General features: G+C 40.6%; 1 pseudogene; it reads right to left on the reverse strand.

Moving 5' to 3' along the window:
* Positions 1–255: 255 nt before the first annotated feature.
* LOC130033799 (uncharacterized) lies at positions 256–352 on the reverse strand (annotated as a pseudogene).
* Between the last annotated feature and the right edge of the window lie 9,313 nt (positions 353–9,665).

Here is a 9,665-nt window from a genome sequence, read left to right on the forward strand (position 1 = left end):
GAAAACTTGTTTCCCAGCCTTTTACCTTTAGCCCATGGGTGCTTTGATTGTTCAGACATGTTTCTTGCAGGAAGCAGAATGTTGGGTTCAGTTTTCTAATTCATCTTCCTATTCTGTGGCTCTGAATTGGCACATTTAGTCCATTGACATTGAGAGAGATTGTTGTTTTGGGGATTTGTGCTCTCTTTATGTAGAATTTTTGTACTTATGGGGATTGTCTTAGCTTAACGTAGACCTGTTCATTCTTCTTGCAACAAAAATATGGAATGCTTTACAAGTTTGCATGTTATCTCTGTGCAAGGACCATGCTCATCATTGTATCATTTCAATTTTAGTATATGTGTTATCAAACCTAGTAGGAGTTAATTTTTCCATATTTCGCTTCTTATTACTTTGAGTGTTGTCCTTCCTCACTCCTATGGCAGACAATGATTCCTAATCAAGGAATGTATTTCAAAGCAGCATTAATAAATAGATTTAGAACTTTAATGTCCCAGAAATAAAAATATGGTTGTTTTCTATATTATCGTTTACCATACCCTAGGCATCAGTTTTACAAAATAATTCTTTTGTAAGATGGTATATGAGTTTGTCTAATGTTGTTCCCTGAATCCTTCATTAAGAACAATAAAATAGAGCCTTTTGCTGTTCTCACCTCAGTCCTGTGTACATCTCCAGGAAAAGGTGGATGGTGTTGTCTGCACTTTGACCACTTGAATGTATGTAGGATTTTTCTCCTGAAGGATGAGGTGAGGATCATATTGATGATTTCATTCCACCTTATTACAAGTTCAACTTGAACGGAAGGTGAGACTCATGAGGCTCCTATAAAGGACAGAACAAAGGGTCTCAGTGAAGTTTAATGGCCAACTCACATTAACAACAAAGTAACCTGTGTGCATCTTTGTGTATAGTGAGTTTCATATCTACTGATAGTGATTCTCAGTCATGACACATGGGCAAAACAGACCTGTAATTAAAAATCTAGTTCTCTGAGCAGAGTGGGGTCTCTGAGGTGATTGAACAAGTGTGTAGTAATTTATTACTAAGCACATGAGTATTTTGAATGATGTGTACTTTTCGATCTAAAATTAATTCCAAATATGTCTAAAACGACAGTGTCCTGACCTTGCACATGGCTTTCCTCACAGAGGCCCCTTGGAGGTGCCGGGGTGAATTTCCCTCACCGACCTGATTAGAACCCCGGCAGCTGAAGACCTCTGCAACCAGCCATAGGTACGCTTAAGACCACCCTTCCCAAGCTTGAAGGAGCCTCATGCATGAAGGAACTGAAAGAGGAACCCAGATGTGCGGGACCGGGGGATGAGAACTCCATGGCTGCTCAGATCAAGACTGTGCCCCCTCCTTCCAGATCCCCCATCTTCTAATAATTAAGTGCTACAACCACGAACTGCCCCCTGGATCCATGTAATGCCATCAATGGCCAACATCCAGAGACTGGATCTTATTTAGAAGACAGCAACTCTGATTGTCCAGTTCTCACTCTCAGAGAACCTGGTAGGCTTCTGCGAGAATCTGGCCCGCATAGCGGAGTCTTTGTTTCTGGTCACTGTTTCTTTTGAGGTACAGAAGCTGCTTAATTTAAGATAGTCCCCTTTGTTTATCTCTGTTTCCAGTTGCTTGGCAAGTGGCGTGTTATATTTGAAGATACCTTTAGCTTCAATGTCGTGGAGGGATTTGCCGACCTTGTCGTCAATGAACCTGAGGGATTCTGGTCTGATGTTGAGGCCTTTGACCCATTTTTATCTGACTTTTGTGCATGGTGTTAGGTAGAGGTCTGAGCCATTTTTTTTGCATGTAGCTTTCCAGTTTTTTCTGCAACGTTTGTTCAGGAGGACTCTCTTGATCCACTTCACATTTCTTGCTCCCTTATCAAAGATTAGATGATTATATATTTGAGGGTGTGTGTCAGTATATTCAATCCTTTTCCATTGGTCTGCAGCTCTGCCTTTGTTGCAGTACCATGTTGTTCTCATTATTATCGTTTGTTGTAGAGTTTGAGGTTGGGGAAGGTGATGCCTCCATTGTCTTTTCCCCAAGAATTGCTTTAGCTATTCGTCTGCGTTTGTTGTTCCATGTGAATTTCAGGAGTGCTTGATCAATTTCTTTGAAGAATGTCATGGGTATCTTTATAGGGATCAAGTTGAATTTTTACAATGCTTCGTGGAGAATTGCCATTTTGACAATGTTAAATCTCCCATTCCATATGCAGTATATATGTTTCCATTTCCTCGTGTCGTTTTTAATTTCCTGATGTATAGGTCCTTTACCTCTTTAGTTAAGCTGATTCCAAGGTTCTTGATTTTCTGTGGCACGATTGTGAATGGGATTGCTTTTTCATGTCACTTTCTTCTCTCTCATTACTTGCATATAAAAAAGCCATAGACTTTTGGGTATTGAGTTTATAGCCTGCAATTTTACTATAAATGTCTATTGTCTCTGGGAATTTTTCGTAGAGATTTTAGTATTCTCTGAATATAGTATGATATCTTCTGTGAATAGGGAGAGATGATTTCTAACTTTCAAACATGAAAAACCCTTAATATCTTTTTCTTATCTATTTTCTCTTCCAAATACTTCCAGTACTACATTGAACAGAAGTGCCAAAATGAATTTTTACTTAGCACATTCTGTCTGTAAATTTCTATGCTAAGAACTGTGGAATAAACAGTGATATCTTTTTTTTATTTTTTTTATTTATTCATTTTTTTACAGTTGTAGATTTACATTTTTTTTTTGTGCTTGGGTTTCAATTATACAATGATCAGATACTCATCCCTCCACCAGTGCCCGTTTTTCACCACCATGGATAATATCCCTCCCACCCCCATCCCCCCATCCCCCCCTGCCTCTGTGGCAGGACAATCCCCTGTGTTCTCTCTCTCCGTTTGGGTGTTGTGGTCTGCAAAAGAGGCATTGGGTGGCAAACATGTTCAGTCCATAGTCTACTTTCGACATGCATCTCCCCTCCTGGGAGGATCCTCCAAATATCCTTTATTTGGTGCTCCCTTCTCTCTCTGAACTGCCCTTTCCTCTAGGATACCCGGCTGGCCTCTAAGTTATGGAGTAATCCTCCTGGTGCTGATCTCAGCTATTCTTGGGTATTAATCTCATACTTTGTTACTTTATATCCCCCAGATGAATGCAATCTTTCTATGTCTATCCCTCTCTTTCTGACTCATTTCGCTTAGCATGATACTTTCCATATTGTACCACGTGTATGTAAATTTCATGACTTCATCTTTTCTAACAGCTACATAGTACTCCATTGTGGAGATGTACCAAAGTTTCTTTAACCAGTCATCTGTTCTTGGGCATTCAGGTTTCTTCCAGTTTCTGGCTACTGTAAAGAGTGCTGCAATGAACAAACAAGTGCAGATGTCACTTCGACTATACATTTTTGCTTCTCTGGGATATACTCCCAGGAGTGCTATAGCTGGGTCAAATGGCAGATCAAATTCTAATTTTTTGAGAGTCGTCCATACTGTTGTCCAGAAGGGCTGAATCAGTCGACATTCCCACCAACAGTGAAGGAGTGTCCCTTTCTCGCCACATCCGCGCCAGCACCGGTTGCTTTTGTTCTTTTGAATGTGGGCCAGTCTCTGAGGTGTGAGATGGTATCTCATTGTGGTTTTGATCTGCATCTTTCTGATGATTAATGATGTAGAGCATTTTCTCATGTGCTTTATTGCCATTCGGATTTCTTCTTTGAGAAAGTTTCTGTTCATTTCATTGCCCCATTTTTGGATGGGATTGGATGTTTTCTTCTTGTGGAGTTTAACCAGTATTTTGTATATCCTGGATATCAACCCCTTTTCAGATGTGTATTCGGCGAATATCCTTTCCCATTCTCTAGACTGTCTTTGTATTTTGGTCACTGTTTCTTTGGAGGTGCAGAAGCTTCTTAGTTTAAGATAGTCCCATTTATCTATCTCTGTTTTCACTTGCTTGGCCAGTGGCGTGGCATCTTTGAAGATACCATTAGCTTCAATATCATGGAGGGTTTTGCCAACTTTATTTTCAATGTACCTTATGGTTTCTGGTCTGATGTTGAGGTCTTTAATCCATTTTGATCTTACTTTTGTACATGGTGTTAGGCAGAGTTCTGAGCCTATTTTTTTGCATGTAGCCGTCCAATGATGCCAACATAATTTATTAAAGAGGCTTTCCTTACTCCACTTCACATTACTTGCACCTTTATCAAAGATTAGATGATCATATGATTGAGGGGAGATGTCAGTGTATTCAACCCTGTTCCATTGGTCTGCAGTTCTGCCTTTGTTCCAGTACCATGCTGTTTTAATTATTACTGCTTTGTAGTACAGTTTGAAGTTCGGGAGGTTGATTCCCCCCATTTTCTTTTTCCCAAGAATTGCTTTAGCTATTCGTGGGGGCTTTTTGTTCCATATAAATTTCAGGAGTATTTGCTCCATTTCTTTGAAGAATGTCATGGGTATCCTTATAGGGATTGCATTGAATTTATACAATGCTTTCAGTAGTATTGCCATTTTGACAATGTTAAATCTCCCGACCCATGAGCAGGGGATATCTTTCCATTTCCTCATGTCCTCTTTTATTTCCTGAAGTAGCGTTTTGTAGTTTTCTTTGTACAGGTCCTTTACTTCCTTAGTTAAGCTGATTCCTAGGTACTTGATTTTCTGGGGCACAATTGTGAACGGGATTGTTTTTTTCATGTTGCTTTCTTCTCTCTCACTGTTTGCGTATAGGAAAGCCATGGACTTTTGGGTATTGATTTTATAACCTGCAACTTTACTATACGAGTCTATTGTTTCTAGGAGTTTTTTGGTGGAGGTTATTGGGTTCTCTAAGTAGAGTATCATATCAACTGCGAATAGTGAGAGCTTGATTTCTTCCTTTCCCACCTGAATGCCGTTAATATATTTTTCTTGCCTAATCGCAATTGCAAGTACTTCCAGTACTATATTGAACAGAAGTGGAGAGAGTGGGCATCCCTGTCTCGTCCCTGATCTTAGAGGGAAGGCTCTCAGTTTTTCCCCATTGAGGATGATGCTTGCTGTAGGCTTGTGGTAGATGGCTTTAATTATGTTGAGGAAGGTCCCCTCTATACCCATTTTGGCTAGGGTTTTCATCATAAAGGGGTGCTAGATCTTGTCAAATGCTTTCTCTGCATCTATTGATATAATCATATGCATTTTATCTTTTCTTTTGTTGATATGATGGATTATGTTGATTGATTTTCGAATGCTAAACCATCCTTGCATTCCTGGGATGAATCCTACTTGGTCATGGTGTATGATCTTTTTGATGAGTAGTTGGATTCTATTTGCTAGTAGTTTGTTGAGGATCTTTGCATCTGTGTTCATCAGGGATATCGGCCTGTAATTCTCTTTCTTTGTGGTATCTCTGTCTGCTTTTGGTATCAGTGTGATATTCGCTTCGTAGAAACTGTTCGGAAGTGTTTTTGATATTTCAATTTCGTGAAAAAGCTTAAAGAGCATTGGGAGTAAGTCCTCTTTAAAGATTTGGAAGAATTCACTAGTGAATCCATCCGGGCCAGGACTTTTGTGCTTGGGGAGACTTTTTATTACCAGTTCAATTTCCTTGATGGTGATAGGTCTGTTCAGGTATTCCAGGTCTTCTTGGTTCAGCCTTGGGAGTCTGTAGGAGTCTAGGAATTTATCCATTTCCTCGAGGTTTTGATGTTCCGTGGCATAAAGCTTCTCAAAGGACTCCCTGAGGATCCTCTGAATTTCTGTGGTTTCTGTTGTAATGACCCCCTTTTCATTTCTGATTCGGTTTATTAGGTTTTTCTCTCTCCCTTTCTTTGTGAGTTTTGCTAGCGGCTTATCGATCTTGTTAATTTTCTCAAAGAACCAGCTCTTGGTTTCATTGATCTTTCGGATTGTTTTTTGGGTTTCCATCTCATTAATCTCTGCTCTGAGTTTTATTATTTCCTTTCTCCTGTTCGGGTTGTGCTCCTTTTTTTGGTCCTTCTCCAAGCTCTTAAGCTGTGAGGTTAGGTTACTTATGTGTGTTCGCTGCTCCTTCCTGAGGAATGCTTGTAGAGCTATAAACTTTCCTCTTAACACAGCCTTTGCTGTGTCCCATAAGTTTTGGTAACTCGTGTTCTCATTTTCATTCGTTTCTAGGAATCTTTTGATTTCCTCTTTGATTTCCTGTCTAATCCACTCGTTGTTCAATATTGCACTGTTTAATTTCCAGGTGTTTGATTTAGTTTTCTGTTTTTGTGTGTGATTTACTTCTAATTTCAGCGCATTATGGTCTGAGAAGATTGTTGATACAATCTCTATCTTCTTAATTTTATGGAGGCATGTTTTGTGGCTCAGCATGTGGTCTATCTTGGAGAATGTTCCATGTAAGCTTGAGAAGAATGTGTACACTTGAGAAGAAAGCTGAACGGCTCCAATTTCAAACAGGTACAGCCCGCCTCCAAGGGCCTGGGACCCTTTCTGGGCAGGCGCACATAGATCCAGCCCCTAGACAGCCGGTTTTCAACCCCTGAGCTGCGTGGGACGGGCACGGAGGCCCAGCTCTGGGCAACAAAGCTGAATGGCTCCAATTTCAAACAGGAGACTTTCCCAACTCCTCACCAGTGCCAGGGACTCTTTCAGGAGCCGCGGCCGCTAATACGGCCGCGAAATATATTCCCACTACATATGCCTTAGGAACCATAAGCTACCTTCTTAGAAGGAAACTTCTCTATTTTAGCTCAGCCACTAGAAACACAGTAGCCAATAACTCATAAGCCTATCTTAACTCACACTGCATATCAAGCAGAATAGTAACAGTGAACGTGAAGGACTATACCACACTGGTAACAATGGTAAAGCAACGCAAAAGCCCACCAAACTTTCATATTGAAGAGTCTAGCCCAGATGACACCAACAGTACTGTAGTGCTAGACAACCTCTCTGACAAGGAATTCAGGAGGGAGCTACTTAGGATGCTTAGGGAATTAAAAGAAACAATTTAAAGCAATGCCAATAGAAGACAAGAGGATCTGAAGGCAGAAATGAGGAAAATGCAATCAGAAATATCAGACCTGAAAAATCTCGTAGGCAAATTGAAAAGCTCAGTGGAAGGCCTCAGCAGCAGAGTAACAGCTGCTGAGAACAGAATCAGTGAACTCGAAGATGAAGTTCAGAGACTCTCCAGAAAAGAGCAGAAAATGGAAAAGAGACTCACAACTCGGGAACAGATGGCAAGAGAAGATCGTGATGAAGCCAAGAGGGGTAACATAAACAGTGATATCTTAGTAATTTACAAGTAAATTATGAAGACAGATAATTTAAAAGAATTTCTTTGTATAAATTTCCAAAATGTGTAGCTTTTATTAAATATATTAAGAATAAATCGTAGGTCTTGATTATACCATGAAGATTATTTTCCTGTTAGAAGATACCCTTCTGAAATGCAAAAAGAGACACATTTTGAAAATGTTGATTATTTGTTCATTAATTCAAAGAATATTTGTTAGTCTGGTGGTGCAGTGCCTGCAGGAAGTCAACCTGTACCCTTAGGTGAGTACATCAACAGTCTGATGGTGTCTTCATGCTTCCTGATAACCTCAAATCGCCACTGTGCCTCTGGCTGGCTCCCAACAACTCAGGACTACGTTTCCCGAGAAATTAAACTCCCGAAAGATATGTGGGAGCCATGTTCACAAACCACCCCTGGCTCAGCTATAAAAGCTAATGGATTGGTCTTGTTTCAGAGACCCAAAAAAATATCTCGAAGATATCAACAGCCACAGTTAACCTTGGAACTGCAAAAGGCTGAAGAAACTAGGGTAAATCGGAGGGAGGCAGGTTAGTTTGGTGCCCACCCAACCAGAACCCAGTGCAGCCACTTGCTCCCACAATCCAAAATCGCCACCATGCACTCCTCTGGTTTCCATCGTCTCAGGATGGCTCTCACTGAAATATAACAGCTGAAAATTCGGATATGCGGGTTTTGTGACTGAAATCTCCAGGCTTTCTCTGGGCAGAATGGGAATCCCACCCCCACTGCCCTGTACTTATGGAAACCTCTGCATTAATTTCCATACCTCAAAGCTACTCCAGGCTTACCTTCCTGATAAAAATGCTAAATTCCTTGAACAAACATGATGACCTCTTAGTACCTGTACGAGACCCTTAATGCACAAAATAAAAAGGAGACAGAGAGAAAGAATTAAAGCGCCTGCCATAGAGACACACTGGGGGTGGGTGTAGGGTGTTGGGGGATGGTTTTAGGGAACCAGGAATATTGGTTTTGGGAAATGTACACTAGAGAAGGGACGGATGTTGGATCGTTGTATGACTGGAAGCAAATTATGAATAGATTTGCAATGGTCTATCTCACAGATATTGGATAAAATATTAAAAATATATATCCTTCATTTGTACCTCAGAATACTGATGGAAGTTTAAAACCCAGCATACGTATTTTTGTGTTCTCTGTAGGAAAAAAAAATGTTTCTCACCTGTGTGCCAATAGCTTGTAGAAAGCTAAACCCAAAGATATATCAATGACTGTCTTTGGCATGAATACTGTAATTACAGCTATGTTATGTTTTAGAATCAGTTCATGCACAAGACCTCAAGAGGAGCAGTGGCAACGTGCACCGATGTTGAATGGATAATGTTTCAGGAGCTTGCAAGGGAGATGGGAAGATTTGGCATGAGTAAAGGGAAGAAACAGAAGAGTGAAGTACTAATAAGTATCATGAGAAAAATGCAAGGGAGGACATTTCCTGGCAAGTGTCACACTCTGTTGAGCTTCTGGTGAGGATAAGTATTAGAAAGAATCTTTCACATTTAGTGGTAAAAAGGTAAATTTGATGGTTGTATTTAAAATTTACTTTAACGATTAGAATTACCAAGAGATACAAAGTTACAAAGTTGCTCATAATTGAGTTTCAGTCATCTAATGTTCAAGAACCTTTCCAGTATATTGGGACATTTTTGAAGGAATATCCCTAGTACGAAGACTAGGGCATCTGAATCTTAACACATTTCACCAAATATATAATCTGTACTCACATGATTTACACTGTCTCCCCTGCTCTTTGATTTATGTTTTCATGCAATATTTCCTTGTGAACCTCACCTCAAGTGAGGCTCCCTATTTAAGACAAGTACATGTTTCTGGGGCACTACATATTTTTTGGTTGCTGGGAGAGTCTGTAAAGCAATGTTCAGGAGGTGTGGGGGCCCCACAGACAATTTTCAGAAAACGTGGCCATGGTGCTTGGGGTCCTCTGAGGTTATACAGCCTTTGATACTCTGGCAATCAGGTGGTGCTGGGAGTCAAATTGAGTGAATGTGAGACAAGTTCCATAAGCACTACACTATATCCTGCCGCCCTGGGTATTAGATTGATGTCAGCATTCTGAGGTCCTCCCTTTTGTCAGAAAGCAGAGACTTGTGCAGGAGAAAGTGGAAGAGACTTTAGGGTTTAGCTAGGTTGACTGAGTAGCTGGTGATACCATTAAGATTGGAACATAAAGTAAAAATAAAACAAGAGCCCCGTGCCTTTTCCCGCTGAACTCAACAACCTCCACAGGGGTACACCTGCGGGGAACACCTGCAGCAGCTCCTTTGGACTATCCATCACCTTATCAGCCCCTCCCCTCCAGGTGGGTAGAGGGAGCACCAGCC

Source organism: Sorex fumeus, unplaced genomic scaffold, assembly GCF_029834395.1.
Source record: "Sorex fumeus unplaced genomic scaffold, SorFum_2.1 ptg000054l, whole genome shotgun sequence".
Lineage (NCBI taxonomy): Eukaryota > Metazoa > Chordata > Mammalia > Eulipotyphla > Soricidae > Sorex > Sorex fumeus.